Raw genomic sequence first — 19,769 nt, 5'->3', positions numbered from 1 at the left:
AGTCTAAGTTTTTAATTTGGGAATTTTATAATAAGGTTTGGTTTAATTCGGGATTAAAACGCATTAATACGTCACATTTAAATATTTATTTAAAAGTCATCAAATTAAGCTAAATAAAAATATGAGAAAATTCAAGTAAGGTTAAATAATTATTTGGGACATGCTAGAGTCAATGGAATTAAGAAAAAGTCAAAAACGTGAAATTTTACGTCTAGGGGTAAAACGGTCATTTTACACATAGAAATTAGTCAACGTCATGGCAGTACCATATTTGCTGTTTTATATGTTAATTTGATTATGTAACATGTTTATGAATTTTTATATGTTGAAATATGATTTTTAAATGTCCATGGATTATTAAGGGTTAAATTGGTCATTTAAAAGATATGTTGCATGTTTGGTTTCAAAATAAAAATGATATTATATTCATATTTTTATAAGTGATGGAAATACTACATGTTGAAGGATGTGAAGGGATTGTGACTACTGAATATGTTGGAAATATCGTGAGGGTTATGGTCCCAGTGGGAGCCTGACGATCGTGTTTCCTTGGATACGGATACGAATACGAATACGAATATGTTAATACGTTGGCCAGGGCCCAGTTGACCGGTGAGAGTGTTGCTGGTGTCCCCCGCCGCCCAGTACTGTGGTTTTTTTAGATGGATCCATTGCCCAATACGTTTAAGAATACGAGTCACAATCACGATCTGAATTCAACAAACACGAACATGAACACGAACATGAATATGAATACGAATATGGACATGAATATGAATATGTTTAAGTGATATGATTATGTCTTTTGAAAATGTTTTTATGCATCATGAAAATGTTTACGAAAATATTTAAGTTTAAGTTTATGCATCCTCATGAAAATGATATTTTAAGTACAAGTATTTTTCACCGTTATATGTTAACTGTATTACGTATTACTTGTTATCAAAGATAGGACGTGTTGAGTATTTAGACTCACTAGGTGTGTTGATGCAGGTGGTATAAATAGCAATGATATTGGAGGTCTTGACGAGTGACTTGCTGGACTGAAGGTGCACATGACCCGAGGACCGACGCTAGTTTTCCGCACTAGTTATGATTTATGATTTTAAGTAATGTTAAAGATATTTTTACGTCTTTTATTTATGTTACGAGAGATTTTTGAGAGGTTATAGTATGGGCTATACTTTTCAAATAATGTTTTTGGGTTTATAAAATAGTTGGTTGTTTTACTTTTAAAATGATTCCAAAATATTTTTATGATTCGGCCGAATGCTACGTGAGGTTTGGAAAAAATAATTTCTAGTACTTTTTAAGAAAAAATAAGCAGACGTTTCAAGACTTCCAGCTGACTGTATTTCCATATAATGTAAACACATATCCTGTTTGTGACTTCCTCTTATCCACGTGACCAGCAAAGTCTGAATCTACATAGCCTTCAATTTTCTCATTTTCTTTCCACTTGTTATCATAATTCAACCCAGCCTCTTTAGATCCTTTAAGATACCGTAGCACCCATTTCACTGCTTGCCAATGTTTATGCCCAGGATTTGACATAAACCTGCTTACTAAGCTTGATGCGAAAGCTATATCAGGTCTCGTACACACCATACCATACATAATACTCCCTGCAGCACTGGAGTATGGTACTTTGAGCATCTCTCCACCTTCCTCTTCACTTTTCGGGCTTTGTTTTGATGGAGTTTAAGATGTGCTCCAATTGGTGTTGTCACGGTCTTTGCATTTTGCATATTGTACCTCGTGAGAACTTTACTCAAGTATGCTTGTTGTGTGATATGTAAGTGGCCCAGAGACCTATTTCTTATTATATCCACACCTAGGATTCTTGATGCTTGCCCCATTTATTTCATTTAGAACTCTGTTCCTAGCAACTGTTTTAATTTGTTAACTTCCTTGATTTCTTGGCTTGCAATGAGCATATCATCCACATACAGTATCAAGTATAATTTGGTGCCTTTTTCCAGATTCTTGAAATAGAAACAACTGTCATAATTGCTTCTTTGATATCCATTTCTGATCATGAATGCATCAAACCTTAGGTACCACTGGCAGGGTGATTGTTTCAGGCCATATAGTGACCTTTTTAAGAGGCAAACTTTGTGCTCCTTTCCGGCTGATACATAGCCTTCTGGTTGTGCCATATAAATGGTTTCTTCCAACTCCCCATGTAAGAACGCCGTCTTAACTTCCATTTGCTCTAACTCCATATTATAATAGTTCACCAAGGATAGTAATATTCTGATGGAGGTGTATTTTACTACTGGTGAAAAAATCTCGTTGTAGTCTATTCCCTCCCGCTGAGAATAGCCCTTTGCCACTAACCTTGCTTTGTACTTTGCTTCCATAAAACCTGGAACATCTTTTTTGAACTTATAAATCCATTTGAAGCCTATAACCTTTTGTTTTTCAGGATTGTCTACTAGTGTCCAGGTATGATTTTTCTTTAAGGATATCATTTCTTCGTCCATTGCTTGTCTCCACAAATGGGCCCTGTTACAACTAGCAGCTTCCTGATATGATCTTGGTTCTTCATCCATTATGTTTTGGGCTGCAACAAGGGCATAGGCAGTGAGTTCAGCAAAGCCAAGTCTGTTTGGTGGTCTTATTTCCCTCCTTTTCCTATCTCTGGCCAGTTGGTACTGACTTAAATCAGTTTGATCAGTAATGACCCTTTCTTCTTCTTGAGTTTCATACTTAATAGTTTCAGGCTCACACTCCACCTCAGTCTGATAGTTTCCTTCTTGTTTTATTTGGATAGATTGAGTCCCAATTTCTTCTTGGCCATGCACTTCGTGCTTTAGTATCTCCTGCTCGTTGAAGATCACATCCCTGCTGGTGATTACCTTAGGATTGTTTCCTTCATTTGACCAGCATCTAAATCCCTTCACTCCATCAGAATATCCCAGGAAAATACACCTTTTTGATCTATGCTCAAGCTTTCCTTCACTCACATGCACATATGCTGGGCACCCAAAAATTCTAAAGTTTGAGTAGTCCACTGGTTTTCCAGACCATATTTCTACGGGTGCCTTAAATTCCAAGCTGTAGAAGGGCTTCTGTTAATTATGTAAACTGCAGTAGACACATCTTCCCCCCAAAATTGCTTATCTAAGTTAGCATGGTTAAGCATACATCGAACCCTTTCCAGTATTGTTCGATTCATGCGTTCTGCAACTCCATTTTGTTGGGGGGTGTATCTCACCATCTTGTGTCTTGCTATCCCTTGATCTTTACAAAAGTCTGTAAATTCGTTTGCAAGATATTCAAGTCCATTATCAGTTCTTAGTCTCTTAATCCTCTTCCCAGTTTGATTTTCTACCAAGGTTTTCCATTGTTTGAAGCTTTTAAATGTCTCATTCTTTTGCTTTAGCATGAAGACCCAAACCTTTCTAGAAAAATCATCAATAAAGGTTATGAAATATCTAGCCCCCCCTAGAGTATTAACCTTAGCTGGTCCCCAAATATCTAAATGAACATAATCCAAAGTTCCCTTAGTGGTATGCTGTGACAAGCTAAACTTGACTCTAGTTTGTTTGCCGAAAACACGGTGTTCACAAAAATCTATTTTGTGCACAAGATTAGAACCAAAGGTCCCTTGTTTTTTTAGCTCATCTATTCCCCTTTGACTAATGTGACCAAGTCTAAGATGCCACAGCTTCGTCATATCTCTTGATTGTTCTGTGACTAAGCTTTCAGTAGGAATGATAGTGTTTCCTTGCAAAACATACAGGCCCTCTTTCTTGACTCCCTTCATTATGACCAGAGCACCAGAACTAAATTTTAGGACTCCTCCTTCAGCTTTGTATCTATAGCCTTTATTAACCAGAGATCCAAGTGAGATTAGATTTCTTTTGAGGCCTGGGACATACCGAACTTCTGTCAAGTTCCTACTAATTCCACCATCCATGATAAGTTTTATAGACCCTATGCCCATTACTTTGCATTCGGTGTTATTTCCCATGATTACTCGGCCTCCATCCCCTTCTTTGAAGGTTTCAAAACTTTCTCGATATGGTGTCATGTGATATGAACATCCCGAATCAAGTATCCACTCAATCTCTTTCCTTTCAGTGGACACAACAAGTACTTCAGAGCTTTCATATCCATCTGAGATCATGGCTTGGTTTGTAGGTTCATGCTCTCTGTTTTTTATCTTCTTTTTCAAATTCGGACAATCCCTTTTGAAGTGCCCTTCTTTATGGCAGCAGAAACACTTGAATTTGGTCCTTGATTTCGATCGGCTCCTCCCTTTACTTTTAATGTTATGTTGCTCCCTTCTTTCTGATCTGCCCCTCATGAATAAACCTTCACCATCTCCCTCATCTTTCACTAGCCTATCTTGAGTCTCTTTGGCCTTCAAGGCTGTTTGAACTTCATCTAGTGTCATTGTTTCACGGGCAAACTTGATTGTATCAACAAAGATTGAATATGATTTTGGTAAGGAGTTCAAGATCAGAATTTCCTTGTCTTCATTATCAATCTTTATTTCAAGATTTTCCAAAGCAATGATGATCTTATTGATTTCATCAAAATTGTCACTTATGGATTTATCTTCATACATCTTGAATCCAAACAATTTGTCCTTAAGATGAATTCGATTATAGAGGGTGTTTGTCATATGCAGCTGCTCCAATTTCAACCAAACTCCAGCTGCTGTGTTTTCTAGATCAACCTCTCGTAATACCCTGTCACTGAGATGCAGAATGATAGTGCTATATGCTTGCTCGAGAATATCCGCTTTCTTGTCGGAACTCATCATCGATGTTAGACTCTTCTCCCCATCAAGGGCTTTGGCAACCTTCATTTGAACCAGAATTGTCCTCATCCTTTTCCGCCAAATTGAGAAGTCGGTCTTTCCATCAAATCGTTCAATCTCGACTTTGGAGATTCCCATCCTTGACATTTTCGGACTTTCTGAAGAGCTGGCTCTGATACCAGTTTATTGTATATAATCCCAGCTATTCCTTCTCCCGTTTACGATCAAGAATTCTCCTCTTTGTAAGCATACACACGCGCAAACACTTTGATTCAACTCAACACTTTAAACAGAAATAAAGATAAGAACAAGAACACAAGGCACAAGAATTATAGTGGTTCGGCTTTCTTCGCCTACGTCCACTTTGGAACTCAGAGCAAGATTCTTTATTGAGATTTCCAGATGATGATGAACAAAGCAATACACAGAGAAAACAAAAGAGAGAATGAAGGCTCTCCCGATACATGCTTGTTTTTATATATACAAGCCTTGTCCCTTCATTGACTTACTACTAACTTAACTAACCTAACTAACTAACTTATTAGTTATCTAATCAGTTATTAGTAGCTCAACAAAAAACCATCCAAGACTGACTTCTCTTTGTCTGCATCTGCTGAATGTTGATCACCTTTTGCTACACAAACAGTTTCTCGTAAATGAGCTGGTGCATTAACAGTTAACTACCGTGGTTGCATGCGAGACACGGTTGAAGTATTCTTAATGACATGACTGCATTATGAAATGACTCGTATGTTAGTTTGTTTCGGAAATTAAGGATAAAATGTGTAACCTTTAGTTCTATTCCGTTCCATTACTTCCATTTTGAAGCTCTGAAGCAATCTGTCTTTGGAGTGAGAATTTACAGAAGCATCATTGGCCTGGCCTTATGAACTTTGTGGTAAGTTTTTCTTTGATTTTAAGTTCTATAATACGTAATTTGTTGTGAAGCATGAGATGCAAACTGAGATTTAGAAATGTTGAGGTCTCTTGTTCTTTACATTCTAGTTTTCCAGAAAAGCGAGCATGTTCCACAGGTTTGCAAATCATAACACTGTTTTATTCTTCATCTTTTCCTTGGTTGTAGAGATGTGTATATTTTCTTGAGGGGGTGTGCATATGTGTTTATAATTCTACCTTATTTTACCCATTTGAATTTGCCAACGTATATGAGATAAGATACATAAACATGACCACAGATGCTATAATTGAAAATATCAGATTCCTTAAAGAACTGTTTAGTTTCCATTTTTCTATTAAGATTTGGCACTACGTTTGGATTCCATCACAAGCAAATTTTTAGTTTTAGTCGTTTGGTTTAAAAGTTATGCAGCACGGAAGTACACTGTTTATCCATGTCTTGCAGCTTTATAATGTTTTATCAGTGCTGAGGGTTCATGTTGGTTTTTATCGTATTTCTGTGCTTCAAGGGAATTGTCTTTGTTTCAAGCACTTTTCATGCTTTGTCTCTTGATAGCACTATAAATTTATAGTTTTTTTTATCATGTGGAGGGTTCATGTTGGTTTTTATCGTATTTATGTGCTTCAGAGGCATTGTCTTTGTTTCAAGCACTTTTCATGCTTGTTTCAAGCACTTTTCATGCTTTGTCTCTTGATAGCATTATAAAATTATTCTGTGGCTAATCTTGATTATTCAATATTGGAAACACCCGTGTCCTGTGTTGTTGAAGGTATAGTGATGCTGAACCTTGATTATAAAGGCCATCAATCAGAAATTCAATTCTTAAATTTTTAAAAATTTTGAGTGTCGTGCTTATCATGTGTTACTGGTGATTTTAGGGAGTTAGAAGAGTAAAGGATTTCCGAAGATTATAATTTGTAATGGAGCAATAACCGGGTATTGGGTTGGTGGGTAGCTCTGCTCAGATGCCGTATGGCATGATGTCATATCCGGCCAACCAAATGGCTGGAACCTCTTCTCCAGCACCGGTTGGATCGATTCAATCGTCCCAAGCTGGTGGTCTTTCTGCCTCTCCTAGCTCAGATGGCACATCATCATCTTGCCTACCAGCATATACATCCTTAGCAGCAGCAGCAACAACAACAGCAACTCCAAAATTTTTGGGCTAGCTAATATGAAGACATTGATCAGCTAACCGACTTTAAGAACCATAGCCTGCCGCTGGCTAGAATCAAGAAGATAATGAAAGCTGATGAAGATGTTGAATGATCTCAGCTGAAGCCCTTGTTCTCTTTGCACGAGCCTGTGAGATGTTCATCCTTGAGTTGACACTACGTGCATGGAACCAAACTGAAGAGAACAAAATTAAAGGAGGACGCTCCAGAAAAATGATATTGCTGCAGCAATTACAAGGACCGACATATTTGATATCTTGGTTGACATTGTACCTCGAGAGGACTTGAAAGATGAGGTTCTTGCATCAATGCCGAGAGGACCAGTTCCTGTTGGAGCTCCTACTGAAGAGCTTCCTTGCTATTATATGGCACCACCAGGTGCACCACCAGTTGGCACTCCAGAGATGTTCTTGGGGAAGCCTGTGGATCCTGCTCTCCTTAAATGGGTCAGCCAATGTGGCCGCAACAACCTCCGCTGCCTACAGATTCTTAAGCAGGTTTGGTATCCCACATAATTTCTAGTTTGTGCGCTATCTAGAAACCCAAGTTCTGTTAATTGCTCTTCTTGGCTTATTCTCTTGATATTTGTTGCTATCAATTCAATTTTGTAATTTCAAATGTATTTTGTAACTAATTTGTAATATTTGTATCATTTTCCATTCTTATTTCTTCTTTTCTCTTTCTTTCTCCTCTTTTATTAATTTTTTCCCATTTTCACTTATTCATTTGTCTTTTTCTTATTTTTCACTAACCTTACTATTTTTTAAATTTATATTATTTACACGAATGCTGTGAACTGATTCTAAATAAAAATTACACGGAATTTATGATTATTAATAAAATATTTTCAAATGCTATCATTATTCAAAAAGCAACATTGATTCATTCATTTTTTTGTTAAAATTAATAATTTTAAATAGGATATTTTAAAATTAAAAGTTACGATAAACTTATATTTATCGTATATATATAAAATAAATTTATTAAATGCTATAGATACATGAAAAATATATTTTTTTAATGTAGTTTTTTTATGTTTAATTACATAAAAAATTCCACTTGTCGAATGTAGGAGTGAGAAAAAATATCGAATTTTCGATATTTCGAGGTTATCGCACGGAAAAATACCGAATTTTTAGTATAATGAAGATTTCAGTTTTCGGTACGACAAAGGTATGAAATTTGAAAATTTAGGTATATACAGAAATACCGAAATAATATATAAAAATTAAAAAACATATAATATTTAAACAATAAATTTATAAAATTTTAAAATATAAAGTTTTTTCAGTATAAAACGATATATAAAGATACCGTACAGAAATCTCAGTCAAACTTAAAAACAACACATAATAAATAATTAAAAATAATTATTGCATAAAAATATTTTCCTGATTATTCCCCGGTTTTCGTTACTCGTTCTAGCGCGAAATGCATCTAAACACCATAATACGTGAAACGTAACAATAATCATGAAATAAACTCTAACCATACAATATTCATGCATGATATGCATAAAAATCATTAAACAAATATTTTAAAAAAAAATCCTATATTGTATACAGTCAGGTTACGTAGTTCGAATTTCTTAGACTTTACAAAACAATGTTCGGAAAAATGCGAGACATCTATTTGTTTAAAAAGAAGTAATATTAAAAATTATATTACATATTAAAAAATAAAAATTTATTGTTGCAAGAGAAAAAAAAAGGAATAAAATTAAAAAAAAACTTTTTGATGTTGCTCGAAAAAAGACCCGATATGGGTTGTGAACCCCTGCATATAAATAAAGGGGAGTTAACCTATTTTCATAATTTGTCCGCACTCTCTAAACTGATCTTACGATGGATAACCAAGAAGAAATACTATGATCTCGTGATGAGTAAATCTGAAAAGAATTCTGGAGGTAATCATGGCAATTCTGGCTCCGTGAATTCTGTAGTCCAGAATATTCGGATTGGTTCTCAAGATTCTGGTCGCCGCATCGTTAATCGTGTGAATTCTTGCCCCGTGAATTCGGCAGTTCAGAATCTTCAGATCGGAGGCCAGAATATCCCTACCTCGGGTGGTGGCGGTGTTGGAGATGCAGCGTTGAAGATATTGAATGAAATCGCCGCAATAGTTCACTGCACTGCGGTTGTTTACTTAGCGTTGAAGATCGGCCAGGGGTCGACGGGTGGAAAAAAGCTGGTTTCTCAATAAATTTCGAACCCACAATAACTGTTTTTGGTCCGAGGCGAGGTAAATAGATATCTCTGATGAAAAAATCTTTTATCGTTGTTTTTGGTTTCTAGTTGCTTGTTCGACGAAAAGATTTCGAAATTGAAACTTTTTTCGAAATTGTTTTTGGTTTCTAGTTGCTTGTTCGACGAAAAGATTTCGAAATAGATAATTCTGATAAAAAAAATCTATGGGATTTTTTGTAGTTTTTGGTTTCTAGTTACTACTTGTTCGGTAAAAAGATTTGGAAATTGACTTTTCTTCCTAGCAAGTTTTTTAGGGAAAAAGAAGATGTAGATGAGAAAGTTGGAGTTCTTACTGAAGTCAATGGAGAAAATACAAAAGACATTGCAAAGCTTCAAGCTCCAGTACCTTTATTTCTCTGCTATGAAATTCTGGATTTTGATTCGGTTGTCTTGCGTATTTTGTTATCATCTACTCTCTTTTATTTTGATTCATGCTTATATGTCTATGAAGAATGAAAGAGACTTGCGTCACTCTTTTTTTTTGCAATGCCTCTTCTTTAGGAACAAATATTTCTCAAAGAATTAACGCATTTTAGGACCAAAGCGATGCAAAAACATGTACTAATGAAAGCGTGCATTAAAGAACCTTAGAAACAATTTATCAATATCATGCCTCCTAATCATCTGCTCAAGAACAGCTAGCACATCATACACCCGCGTGTCTGTGTGAGTCTGTGCATGTGTGTTTATATGAGTAATCTAATTCCTTTTTTTCCCCAAACTAAATCATCTTTTTCAGTTTGCGCTATTGAGATTATACGGATTGATAACGAGTTGCGACTAGCAATATTAACCTACAGACAGATGTTGAAGGAATATAACTAAAATTGACCAATCAACTTGACTGATAAAAAACAAATAATGTGATGGGCTGAATTTTTACTAGAAGTTTGGTTTGCCCCAACCCAACTTCATGGAGGTATCTTTTCCTATCAACCATACAAATTAAAGAACCTACTAAACAAAATTTAAACAGTGCAAGAGTTGAATGCATGAAGAAAAATTGATAAATTCTCTGCAAGACAAACTAATTACATTATATCACGAGGTGAATGATTCAGTCAATGAAACAGCACTATTGATATAAGTGAGCCTTTTAACTCATAATGCTACTTCCATATAAGACAGATAAAAAATACAAATTATTTTTCCATGGTTACTTATGTGACCTCTAACTCCAGCATTGTTGATCAAAACGTCCATTCTTCCAAATGCATCCCAAGCGATCTGCACCGACGGCAGATCAACTTTAATCGCTCTGGGTTGATCTCGGCTCGACGAGCCGAGCCCATTATTGATCTCAGTACACAGCGATTAATTGTAACCGGTCGACACGCCGAGCCGCGGCTATAATTCTGCAGCCGGCTTTGGCCAAGTCCAGACAGAAGTCTCGGCCAATTCCAGACGACGCCCCGGTCACCATCGCCACCTTGTTATCCAGCCGCAGCCATGGCTCCAAGGTGCTCGACTCTCCGCTATTATTCTTTATTAATTTGTGTATGTGATTAGTACTCCAAGAGTTGCGGAATTTATTTACTTCGGAGGACTGAGCAGAAACGACCAAAAAAGACTCCAAGTTTGAAAAGAACGTGAGGAATTATGAATCATTGATTGGAAAAGAAAGTAATCTATCATTCCTTCTGATTTTTGTGCAATGAATTCTGCATGCAAAGCACCTGAAAACAGAAGAAAAATGCAATCAACTTTAAGCATTCCACAGTAGACAAAGCTAGATGTGCTCCGAGACATTTTACTGATCAATCTAGCATTCTAACTTCTCTTAGGAACAAACATTTTATTGCCATGTGTTCTAACTTCTCTTAGGAACAAATATTTCTCAAAGAATTAACGCATTAGAAAAAAGTATATTAAATGTAAAAAAAAAAATCAGATTAAATTTGAACTTTAATGTATGTATATCTTAAAAATAGATTAATGTTTAAAAAATTTGATAGCAGACGTCTCGGTTATTGCATGAGTTATTTCATTAAAATTCATTTTTTTTTTAAATTTTAAGGGAAACATCGTATCAAATTTATCCTTTAATCTTGATATCATAATAACATATTTGGAATTAAATTGCTTCAATATACACAGTTCCTCATTGAATAATTCAAAAGATAAAAAAAATCCAATGATCGCTGAACAAGAAAACAAGTACATAAAAAGATAAATAACAAAAGATAATAATAATAAAATTGTTTTTTTAAATTTTGTTGGAGTTCTTTTTATTATTATAATATTATTAATTTTATTCTATTATTTATATTTATTAAGAAAAGCTAAAATACATAACATAAAACATTTATTTATTATCTGCATAAAGTGTAATAATTTATTTGAGGTGGATACGTGGAGAGAGAAACGAAATGTTATTAAGAATGTTTAAGTTATAAAAATATTTAAGATCATATAAGATTTAATAATGAAGCCTATTTTTAACGATATGAATTTAAAATAGGCTAGGACAAATGATTTGTCTAATCAAATAAAATGTGTTCCATGTTTTTTTGTTCTGTGAATTTCTAATTTTAATCGTTTAGTAAATTGTTAATTTATGATCTTACAAAATATTTTATGTCGTGATTGCTAAACAAAAAATTCAAATATTTTGTACAAAATTTCCCAACAAAATAGTGTATACGATACTGACAAGAGCACACTTTTACTAACGAAATAATCTCCTTCAAGTGATATAACAAACAATATGATTTAATTGATAACACAATCGACATATCTTAAATTATGCATACACTAATATTTATTATTTGATGTATACTTTCTCTAATGTTTTTTTGATATTTAATCGTTCGTCGTTGTTTCCCGAGTTACAAATCTTAAAAGTCTCAAAATTTTAACATGTGATTTAGACGATAATCAAGGAAACTCAATAAAAAATTTTGTACTTAATGAAGTTTTTCATAATTTGAATAATATTTTTCTCACATTACATATACTATTCATGGTCGATTTAGTTTTTATTTATGTTTTAATTAGAGATTTAAAATTATCATAATATCCAATTTTATCAAAATTCATTCAGCAAATAAATGATGATAATTTTGATTTTTTGAAAAATATTTAAAATTTTGACAAACAAAATAAATTATGATTTTCTAAATTTTTTATATTCTTTTTATTAATAGTAGTTCCACTCATGTAAGATATCGAATACAATGATAAAAAAAAAACATGACAGTAGAAGATTATTATTCTCATTTGAGCATTTTATTATGCAACTTAATTATCAGAACTTTAGTAAAAAAAATTTTAACATATTCTAAAAACTATTGCAATTTTTAATCGAAAGTAATTCATCTAATAAATGACGAAAATTTTGAATTATTTAAAAAAATTATTTATTCTATAAATTTTGATAAACAAAATAATATATGATTTTATAAATATTTTTTCTATTATTTTATTATAGCGGTTCAAATGATCCAAGATATTGAATTCAATTTGACAGTAGAATAGAAGATTGTTATCTTCCTTTGAGTATTATATCAAATGGTATACACATTTTTTTATATAATAATATTTAAATTTTAAATACATTCATTACTGTTAGGATCGATTTAGAGTTTGGAAGGAGTGAATAAAATATTTAAAGATTATTTGAACTTTAAATTGTTCTTAATAGTTTTTAATCTGTACTGTACCACTTTAAAATAGAATTAGTGCAGAAACATACCGGTTTGGCTAATGATAAATAAACCATTGGCAGCTTAACAGAGAGAACGAATGGATCTTGAAACAGCTCAATGCTGTTTATTTAGTCGATCACCAAAATTTAATGGTAATAGAAATATTCTAACAATTTCTCCATTTTTGGTGATGACAAATTCAAGTTGCAAAACTATACAATTAGTTAAGAAAAAATATCATAACTGAGATTTAAGCAAAAACTATTTATATTTCATTGAGATAATAAAATTACAATGTTACACGTGCATAAAATTTGAAACCCTATTACATGTATTAAGTAAAAACGAAATCTTCTAATGCTCGAATCACTTCTGCCTCTACCTCTTCTTCTCCTATCTTCTTCAGATCGCCTCTTGTCTTCTTTAAGTTTAGCTATGTCATCTTGTCTTTTCTGCTCTTCTAGCTTTTTTTAATCCACTACTTCCACATTTTTTATGTAACATACCGTATTTTTGAACAACTTTAAAATTTGCGGAAAAATAAATTTTTTCTAAATTAAATAGAAACCTTCAAATTGCGATAACAATAACCTAATCATGCAAAATATTTGCAACGAAAAAATCACAAATAAAGTTTGCTAAAAACACTTGTTTAAATATCATAAACAATAACGTGAAATCAGAGTATTTGAAACATTGCATAATTTCTTAAAAACATGGGCGGTCCTCGGATTTAGCCTCCCGCTCAGTCCAAGCCAGCTCATTGGTCCCCACCTCTCGTCTCCTCAAAGTCATCCTCACCTGCATCGATCAAGTCTAGTGAGTCTAAAGACTCAACATGTATAAACTGGAGATAGCAAGTACTACGTAATAAAACCACATGCATCTTTAAAGTAGGGCTTACATACTTGAAACTTGAATGTAATAGCATAAACATACTTGAAACTTGAACGTAGTAGCATAGACGTAGACGTGCCATCATCATAAAACTTTTCTTAAACATGCTTGCATCATACATACTTGAGCATGCATAATATCATTTTGCGTAGAGATATGTTTCAAAGCAAGTGACACATACATAAATGCGCCTGATCAGACTAAACCACAGTACTGGGCTGACAGGAAAAATTCACTGCCACATACATGAGATCCCCAGTCATGCTTTACCAGGTAGATTGGTCCCTGGTCATGCTTTACCGCTTTTCAATCCTGATGTAAACCCGGTCATGCTTTACCGGGGTGGAGAGGTCCTCGGCCACGTTCAACGACTTCCAAACCCGTTCATAGTTGGAGAGGTCCCCGGACACGTTCTCCGACTTCCGAACCCGTTCATAATTGGTCACAAGACATTTAGTATACCTCAAAAACTTAAAATATTTTCTTTTGCACGTCGAACATACTTACTTGGCATTGGGGGATTCGTTGGATCTCGTTTGGGGCCAGTGTTGCACATGCTAACATGAGTTCAAACACTTATCTTTCATAACTTAGATGTATTAGTCATGCTCACAACCAAAATGACAAATTTCCTTATGACGTTCTAAATCTCTCGAGATTTGACCTCGTTTAACCATCGTACTAAATTATTACGTCAAACCCCAAAAAAATCCCTAAAAAAAATAATAATTTTTTTTAAAAGGAGTACACAGACCCCATGTAAGGGTCCGGGTAGATGCTGGAATTTCGAATTTCGGAGGAAACAAGAGCACGGACCTCGTGTAAGGGTCTGGCTTGGGGCCGTGTACCTACTGAAATTGTGAACCAACAGAATTCCCTACACTTGTGAATTAATCCTACTCACTCGATCATACGGACCGTGAACCAACACCTCAAGACCCATCCTAGGATGCTATGGCACTGATTCAAATTCAAACAAACGCCCTAAAACAACTACGCACTCCAAACAACGCAATACAACCCGTAAACACGACATTTGACACCAAAACGTATCCTATGACTTCTAACGTAATCAAGTGCCTATCGACGCGAACCGACACACAAAAACCATCCCAACATCATACTCAACATACTTAAACGCAGCAGCGATCACCCGTTGATCCCCAATGAAGCTTGCAATAATAAAACTTCAAGAACACATCAAGAACACCTTTCCAGAAAATTACTGTTTGAGCAGTCCCACGAAAACAATCATAACTCACTCGTTTCTTATCAAAATATTTTGGATTTACTGTCAAATCGAAGGTATAAAAAAGTTTTACGTTTTATATGGTGAATGTTTTTCAAGATAAGCGACCGAAAATTCACAGCACACGAAAAGATAGCAAAATTCGAGTTTTAGATCCAAAAATAATTTCAAAACCAATCCAACCAATTTTTGCTCAAACTTTTACATAACAACACATTTTTTTCATACAATAAACATCAAAATTATTATTATGACAAGATCGATGCGAAAACGAAAGAATATACATGCCTTTTGATTTTCAAAGTTACCAAAACGACGATACCGAAGCGGGGATGATGCGAGGGACGATCCGGGACGAACGTGGCACGATTTTTCTTGAATCAAACCCAACGAAAATTGCTGGAAAATACAGAGGAGAGGGGCGGCTGCTCTTGGTTTTTAGAACCCTAAAATTTTCTTCTAAAAAAATATGAGATGGTATGAAATGAAATGTGTGTGTGTGTGTATTGGCGTGTATGTGTGTGTGTTAGTGGTGTGTGTTCATGAGTTTAGGCAATTAGGGAGAATAAATTTTCTTAATTAAAATACTAAATCCCTACTCACCTCTAATAAAATCCATTAATTTAAAATAAAAGCACACTTGCTAAACTTTCAAAGTTTTAAAAATCCTGAAATCACTAAATAAATAATTTAGGTTTTAAAATGTTAAAAACTAAATAAATCATTTAAAATGCCTCAATCCTAATTTAAAATAAAATATCACATTTTAAAATTGCCAAAATCGTCGTCGGTCTCTTTTCCTCGATCCCGCATCGAATAATCGCCTGAAACATGAAACTCGAGAAATATTTTAACGTGCATCACATAAACATAAATAATTTAAAATAATGCAAATGAATAAATCATGCATTGCTAAAATCATTTTAATCTTAAATAAATAATTTAGCAATTAAATAAATGCATTGGTTTTACGTGTAATAATTTTGGGCTCTAAATTTTATATCACCAGGTTAATATGATCAATAATTTCTTGCCACTGACTACCAATCGTGTGTTGGAGATGATCAAACCGGGGGTTCATGTGCTATTGGATCGAGTTATTTGACTTGATAGAGTTACACCCAAATTTTAGTCCGACACTTGGCTGTGGCTAGGTCAGTGGCAAGAAGAATACAATTCTTGTTCAGAGAGTCAAAATAACGGAGAACACCTTTCCAAAAATTGTCAAAATCAACAATATGAGAAAACTATTTGATCTCGACATTATTGATGTCTGTGGAGAGATTCTTGATTTGCATGTGAACTTGATCGAGTATAAACTTAGAAGAATTATCATCGAACTCGGAACATACATTTAAGTTGATACCATATGGAAAATATTCTTCACGAATAAATAGGATATCCTGATTGGAGCTATAGATGTTGGAGAAGAGGAATAGAATAGCTTTCTTCTTGAGGATCAACGGTTGAGAGAGCGGCAAGAATTGTGTATCTTCGGGATATTGTTTAGACAACATCTACTTCTATGCCTGCTCTGCACCGTAAAACGCCATCTTCAAGCGGTCAACTTCTCAGGAGAGAGTAGGATGTGCTTCTATTTCTATGTCGGCCAGGGAAGTTCGAATTGATCAATTGGTATCCTCTACTTTCTTGTGAACTCCTTCTATTCCAACAATTTGATCTTGAAGCATGGGAGAGGAGGGATCCATCTTGGATTGGTCAAAGTCAATTTGTGACATCTTCTTATCAAGGGAAACAACTTCCTTTACCTCTTTTTTCCTTCCGGATCACAAAAAATGTACAAAGGTTCGGAAGTCTACACAGTGGTCGAGCTCTGCCATTTTCTCTTTAGAATTTTGATTAACTTGATCTATAGTTAGGTTGATGCCAACTTGCACATTGAACAATTTTTTAGCTGGAACAAGGATTTCCTTTCTTTTTGCCTTCGGATCGATCAGATGTAGCCCAAAAAGAGTATAAGAGATGTCACGCTCAGGAATTGTGACACCTTTTGATAGAGAAAAGATGAGAACGACTGTGATTGGGGCATGAACCAAAGGAGTGTTGATGTGCTTAATCAATTTTATCCTCTAGATTTTGGGCCTCTCCGTCCTCTTTTATTTGTCGGAGAATACTTGATTGAGAAGAAACTTCTCTCGATCATCTTTAGAATCTGAAGAGTGAAGCAGTTTTCATTCAATTTCCTTAGCCGGTGTCCTAGTTGGCTTCGAAACTTTCGTCTTCTTTTCTTCCTCACCTATCTCAATCTTGACTACCTATTGCTCGGAACATGTTGGCGTATTCTTCACTTGGTATGGCTCTACAATGTTCCAGTCCAACAAATTCATCTTGTAAAGTTTCACAACATCCACCACTTTTGCCTTCGATTTTTCCAATAGATAGCAGACAAGAACAACAAATTCCGGTGATTGGAATTCCTTCCAACAGATAGCAGAAAAGAACAACAATATCTGCAAGTAGCCTATAATTCACCTTCAGATTTTAATTTGGTTGGTAGGAGCAATGAGTGAAGAGCCGAAGACTGAGAATTCTTCCCTACAATTAGCAAAGTTACCTTCTGGAAGAGTCGAGAAGGATGTAATGCCAATCGTTGGCAGATCAAACATTTCCGCGAACAACTTTTGGGTAATACATATTGAAGTTCCCTGAACTGAGTAGATGATAGATCAATGTTCCATCGTGTTTAGAGAGAAAAGTTCATTCAACATTGTCTCTGAGTATCTTTCAATGCATCCTAGAAACTTCCCGAGGCCTAAAGACTTGAGCATCTTAAAGATGATGACCATGGGCTCATACTTCATGGCCAGTACAGAAACAAAATTCACTGCTAAAGTGTTTTGAGAGAAGTTTTCCATTTGATAGATTTCATGAAAACGACTTGAAATTTTTTCTTCCGAAGCGATTAAAAACAAGAGAATAACAATGAAAGAATGCCAAAAGTTTGATTTTGCGATTGATCGGAAATAAATAAAGTCGGTAAACTTGAATCATATATACAGTCTGATGTGAAAGATATGTCAGTCCACATGTCTGAATGTAGTTAGAGGATTTTCAGATTTTGAAAATTTTGAAAAATGAATTTTAGGCTGTTGATATTTTTTGATTAAAAATAAATAATTTTAAAAATTAAAAATTAATGGTCAAACAACTAAATGTACAATATTAAATAATTCAAAAATTTAACTTCTTGAAATCTAAAAATTGGGTCGTTCAATAATTGATTGATATGTATCAGAAAGAAGCTGTCAGAACATATGATAATATTAAGTTTCCACAAATTTCAGCCAGACAGGTTGAAGTTATGCACTTACTTAATACACTGTATATCAGTTTGAAATTTGTTTCCTTAAATTCACGCATTAATTTAAATCAACTAAGCCTAAAGTATTATGAAAGTAAGAAAACATAGAGTCTGGTAAAGGCTTAGTGAAGATGTCAGCGACTTGATTGTCTGTTGAGATGTCTATTAGTCTGCTTTTGTACAGTTGTCGGTTGATAGCTACATTCCTTAACTGATGACGTGTCAAAATGTTTTATCAGTTCTGATAGCTCTCAAATGATTGTAGTAGAACTTATCAGTTCCAACTACTCATCCAGTCGACTACATAGTTTAGTTAGCTTAGTTCAGATGCCTTATATGCGCACTAATCTTCAATTAGGCAACCAATAGTATGCGTATTTTGAGATCAGTTCTTTTAAGTCTTCTTAATCAGTTTGTTCAATATTTTACGCTCGATTTGTCAAACTTTCGAAATTAAGTTACCAACAATTTCCCCCTTTTTGGCATTTGACAAAACTTAGAAAATGTGAACTGATCAAGCTGAATATTTTGTAGATAAAATAATCTTTTATTGACAACTCTTTCAATGTACAGATTCATACAAAGAATGAAAGAATAAAAGAATATTTTGCTGACCAAAAATTCTTCAAAATCTGCCAAACTCTTCAACTGAATAAGAATATAAAGACTGTCTTCTAACTGATATGGACTTCATCAATACTTGGCTCGTTTGTCAGCTGGTCCTTGATCAGTCAGTTTACTTGGTCTTTCTTGGATAGTTTCTGCCGATCGTCGACCTCTTCCCCATTTTTGTCAAACTCACCAACCTTGCTTGATAAAGCAGGAACTTCCGAAGTGACATTAGATAAGGCAGTCATTATTTGTTCTTGCATTTTATCCATTCTCTTTGTTACAACAGTTTCCAAGAATTCAATGCGATTCTTGAACATTTCTTGAGTTTGGAAATGTGCTTGAACTGTCACCCGGTCTCTCTTTAATTGATCTAATTGGAAAAATAGAGAAGTAATATCCTTTGTGACTTGTTGCAGGTTCTTCATTGTGTCTCCTTCATAGAATCAATCTTCAAGGTATGTAGAAGTTGAGTTGACTTGATGTCGGAAATAGAAGATATTAAATGGACAAGGTTGGACTGAATATCTTCTATCATTGAATCAGTTGCCATTGGTATATCAGGAGACATAGCTTCAGAGAATTCTAGCTCTTGCTCCTTTTCTTCTTCATTAAAAATCACCAAGGCCTGATCAGTTGATTCAGTCACAATGACAACCATTTCTATAACTTTTTCCTGTTGGAGCTCTGGATGAGGAGTGGTCGTTGGTACAACAGTTGAGCTTGAGGGCTCTTCAGTTGGTCTAGCAATTGATACTTCAGTTGGCACTGATTCAGTTGGAATCGAGTGCAACTGAGCCACTTCAGCTTCAGCTAGAACTAATTGTTCAGTCGCGGCAGGCGACTGAACTGGTTCTTCAGTTTCTTGAAAAATAACCTCTAAGGATAGTTGTTCAGTTAAGCTCGATTATTCAATTGCTTCTGTAGTTAG

General features: G+C 34.6%; 1 long non-coding RNA gene and 1 pseudogene across 1 annotated transcript; both read left to right on the top strand.

Annotated features, from left to right (window-relative positions):
* Positions 1 to 6,625: 6,625 nt before the first annotated feature.
* LOC142551099 (nuclear transcription factor Y subunit C-3-like) lies at positions 6,626 to 7,531 on the top strand (annotated as a pseudogene).
* Positions 7,532 to 8,639: 1,108 nt separating this feature from the next.
* LOC142550489 (uncharacterized) lies at positions 8,640 to 9,572 on the top strand. Its single transcript, XR_012821392.1, has 2 exons — positions 8,640 to 9,109; positions 9,369 to 9,572. It is a non-coding gene; the product is annotated as an uncharacterized LOC142550489 (long non-coding RNA).
* The last annotated feature ends 10,197 nt before the right edge of the window (positions 9,573 to 19,769 follow it).

The sequence above is a fragment of the Primulina tabacum genome, chromosome 7, assembly GCF_025594145.1.
Source record: "Primulina tabacum isolate GXHZ01 chromosome 7, ASM2559414v2, whole genome shotgun sequence".
NCBI classification, from domain to species: domain Eukaryota; kingdom Viridiplantae; phylum Streptophyta; class Magnoliopsida; order Lamiales; family Gesneriaceae; genus Primulina; species Primulina tabacum.
Note: the sequence above shows the minus strand (reverse complement) of the source record. Positions and strands in the feature narration are given on the sequence as shown.